This window comes from Ursus americanus, chromosome 13 (genome assembly GCF_024610735.1).
Source record: "Ursus americanus isolate L20-20 chromosome 13, mUrsAme1.1.p, whole genome shotgun sequence".
NCBI classification, from domain to species: domain Eukaryota; kingdom Metazoa; phylum Chordata; class Mammalia; order Carnivora; family Ursidae; genus Ursus; species Ursus americanus.
Window position 1 is genome coordinate 29,654,784 of NC_142139.1, and position 4,259 is coordinate 29,659,042.

At 43.0% G+C, this 4,259-nt stretch overlaps 1 pseudogene; it reads left to right on the plus strand.

Moving 5' to 3' along the window:
- Positions 1-2,220: 2,220 nt before the first annotated feature.
- On the plus strand, positions 2,221-3,857 carry LOC123793060 (metallothionein-1 pseudogene; annotated as a pseudogene).
- Positions 3,858-4,259: the final 402 nt, after the last annotated feature.

The following is a 4,259-nucleotide window of genomic DNA, read 5'->3' on the forward strand; positions in this document are numbered from 1 at the left end:
ATAATAGGGTAATCTATAGAGACAGAAAGTAGATTCACGGTTGCCCAGGGATGGGAGGTTTGTGGAGAAATGCGGAGTAACTGTTGCATCTATGGGATTTCTTTTTAGGGTTATCAAAATGTTTTAAAACTGATGGTTGCACAATTTTGCAAGTGTATTAAAAACTACTGCATTGTATACTTTAAATAGGTGAGCTGTATGGTACTTATCTCAGTAAAGCTGTTAAAAAGAAAACCCTAAATCGTCTCTTTATTTACATTTTCAAGCAGATGTCCAAATACCGAGTTGACAACTAGTCATTCCATTTCCCCCTACCAACAGCATTCTCAGATACCTTCTCTTTTCTTTTTCCTTTTTTAAAATATTTTACTTATTTATTTGACAGAGAGAGAGGGGCAGCGAGAGAGGGAACACAAGAGGGGGAGTGAGAGAGGGAGAAGCAGGCTTCCCACTGAGCAGGGAGCCCGATGCGGGGCTTGATCCCAGAACGCTGAGATCATGACCTGAGCCAAAGACAGCCGCATAACGACCGAACCACTCGGGCACCCCGTCTTTTCTTTTTTCAATTACAGCCAGTACTGGGGAATTGAATCATGAGGCTCTGGTTAGATTGGAGAGATTGCCTTGATGTTTTAGAAAGTCAGTAAATCTAACTCCCAATCCCTGTGTAGCTATTATCAGCCTAGCCCTATGGGTTTCAGTTTTCTCATTTGTGAATAAAAAAGATTGTGCAGATAATCTCTGAAAGTTCTTCCTGTGACACTGAAAGAGCTTGAACTCCATCAGTGAAGTGCTGGTTTTCTTTTTCTCCTCAGAACCAGTCCGGGGTGCCTGGGTGGCTCAGTCTGTTAAGCGGTAAGTGTCTGCCTTTGGCTCAGGTCACGAGCTCAGGGTCCTGGGAGAGAGCCTACCCGACCTAGCTAATCATGTTCCTTCTTCTATGCTCTGTGAGGCTCACTCTTGCCCCAAATCCCTCAGGAAGAGCATCCATTGCTTGTGAGGCACTGTACTTCCCTAGACATACATTGATTGTTGTCCCTTGAATAAAGGACATCAAACTGGTTACTAAATTATTGTAGTTTGTCATTTGACAGAGATAGTTAAGATAGATTTTAGTGCTCTACAAAGTATAATTTAAGACCATTGAAATATTTACTGGGGCGCCTGGGTGCCTCAGTTGGTTAAGCATGTGACTCTTGATTTAGGCTCAGGTCATGATTTCAGGGTTATCAGATCGAGTCCTGCATCGGGCTCACACTCAGCATGGAGTCTGCTTGTCCCTCTCCTTCTGCTCCTCTCTCTCCCTCTCCCCATGAATACACACGCGTGCTCTCTCTCTCTCAAATAAATAAAAATCTTTAAAAAAAAGAGAAATATTTACTTACTGATTGTTCATTGTCTATATACCTCTGTTAAAATATAAGCCCTGCAAGGGCAGGAATCTCGGTTTTTTTGTGTTTTTTTTTTTAAAGATTTTATTTATTTATTCGACAGAGATAGAGACAGCCAGCAAGAGAGGGAGCACAAGCAAGGGGAGTGAGAGAGGAAGAAGCAGGCTCATAGCAGAGGAGCCTGATGTGGGGCTCGATCCCAGAACGCTGGGATCACGCCCTGAGCCTAAGGCAGACGCTTAACCGCTGTGCCACCCAGGCGCCCCAGGAATCTCGGTTTATTGATCGATCTCGAGCATCTAGAACAGTGCCTGACAAATGGGAGACATTTAAGTACTTGTTTCAAGAACAAATGAAATAGGGAAAAGTTTGTTTTTTAATCATTATTATTATCAGTGCTAACACTCAAGTGGCAAGTTTCAGTAGCAGGTTGTAACAGCACTAGCAAGTGAATACATGCCTATATTCGTCCCATTCTCTGGTATTATTTGTCAGGACACAATTGAAGCTTTAATCATTTATCACATGCTTACTTCAAATATGAAAGTTGCATTCCTTAGTTCTCATATGTAGCCAAAACTACTAGTTCCCAATCTAATTTCAGTTTCTCCTGCTTTTTTGAAGACAATCTGCTCAGCTCGAAGACCACATTTCTAATCTCTCTACGGACAGGTGTAGCCAAATGACTGATGAGATATCCATGGAAATCGCTGGAAGTTCTCTTAGGAAAGCTCTTTAAAATAAGAACAAATAGCTGGTGTGGTCTATTGTGTTTCTTCTGCGGCTTCCTGCCTACAATGTGAACATTCTACCAGCCCTATCTTGTACAATGAGGTAAACTTCAGGCTGGAAACTCTGTGCAGTGGATGACAGAGCAGAAAGATATAAGGAATTGTTGCAGGATTTCTTTTCCTTCGGTGCCCACGGTTCTTGGTCACTGCTTCAGAGAATGAAGAGGTAGACCAGACAGAGTGGTGGGCAGCGAAGCAAGGTTTATTGAGTGATAACAAAGTGACAGGACAAAGTTCTCAAGGAGAGAGGGGATTGCCCCTAGAGTTTCTAAGTCTAGGGGTTCTTATGGGCTTGTCAGTGGGTTCTTTTAATCTGATTAACCCTCCATGTGGCTGTCATCCAATCAGGTCTTTGTCACCTATCTATCCACCATATGGGAAAGGGTGGAGGGCTCCTTTCAGGGTGGTGTAAAAACCTTTTCAGGGTGGTTTTCTCTTAGGGTGGGGGCCCCTTGTCCCTGCCTTTCTTCCAACTATCCTTCATCAGAATCAGAATCTCTGGTGATGTGGAGATGTAAAAGGAGATTTTGAAATGGAGCAAGCAAGCCTAGCTAAGAGTTTCTTTTAAATAGGGTCAGGAGGCCATAAGGGAGGAATTTTTGCACATGCTCATCAGAGAAACTATGAACTTCTTGCCAGCTGCCGGCCCTCTGCCTGGACTTAACTCCCTCCTCACCAGGACACCTGAATCGTTCCTTCACATTTCTCACTTCTAAAGGAACCATCACAATTTGGGGGCAAGTTTCGATCCCTCTTTTGCATACTACCCAACCAATCTCAGTTAACCTAGTTTTAATCCCTGTTTTTCGTACAGATCCTAAATGAGAATTGTATTCATGGCCTTTCGTCTTCCTAACTCTGCCGCTTCTTTGTTTTCCTCAGAACACAAGTCAGGTTTCTACCCGAACCTGTCTTCGAATCGCAATTCTAATCGCCCAAATAAATCCCTGTTTGCTTACACAGTCAGTGAATTCTTGGTCAACCACACCAACACCCCCACCCCATGCTATTTTACATAAGAAAAAAAGAAAGCACTATCTTGTTTTAAACCAGTTATTTCAGGTTTCTTATCAGCTAAACACAATCTCAAACTGATAAACTACATATACTGACTGTCATCTTTGTAAAGCTTTGAAGATTTCAATAATACTATAAATGTTCTTTAAAAATAAGGAGAGGGGCACCTGGGTGGCTCAGTTGGTTAAGCGCCTGCCTTAGGCTCAGGTTCTGATCCCCCAGTCCTGGGATCAAGCCCCACGTCAGGCTCCCTGCTCAGCAGGGAGTCTGCTTCTCCTTCTCCCTCTGCCTCCCCCCTTGCTTCATTTCTTGCTCTCTAGATCTCTCAAATAAATACATAAAATCTTCTAATAAATAAATGAATAAATAAATAAATAAATAAAAATAAGGAGAAATCGACCACATCTCCGGCAGCACCAGTGTCTCTCTGTGTCACCTGCTTTGGACCTCATTCCTCACCTTGGGGTGAAATGGACTCCCAGCTGTTCCTGCTCCATCCGGGTCTCCTGCACCTGCGCCAGCTTCTGCACAGGCAAAGAGGGCAAATGCACTCCCTGGGAGCAGAGCTGCTGCTCCTGCTGTCCCGTGGGCTGTGCGATGTGTGCCCAGGGCTGCATCTGCCACGGAAGCATCAGGCAAGTGCAGCCACTGTGCCTGATGTGGGGGAGGGCCCATTCCAGATGTAAATAGGGCAACATGTACAAACCTGCAGTTTTAAACCACTTTTTCATATTACTGTGCTTGCTACATTCCTGTTTCTACGAAATATGTGAATTATAATAAAAGTTGGTGACCTAAAAAAATAATAATAAAATCCTTTGCTTTATGTACTTATCTTTTAAAGAATAAGATACGGGCTTTTTATTCTGAGCTAAATCGCCAAGTTTTAATTTTAATCTTAAGGAAGAATATTTGATCCATAAATAGGAAGCAGGGAATACTACTAATTTCACATGGCATCATTGGACCTTACCTTCCACAAGGAAGACCATGAAATACCTTTGGATGTTATAATGCAGGAATAAAGAGAAAAACTGATGGTTCCTTGAGGCCACACAGG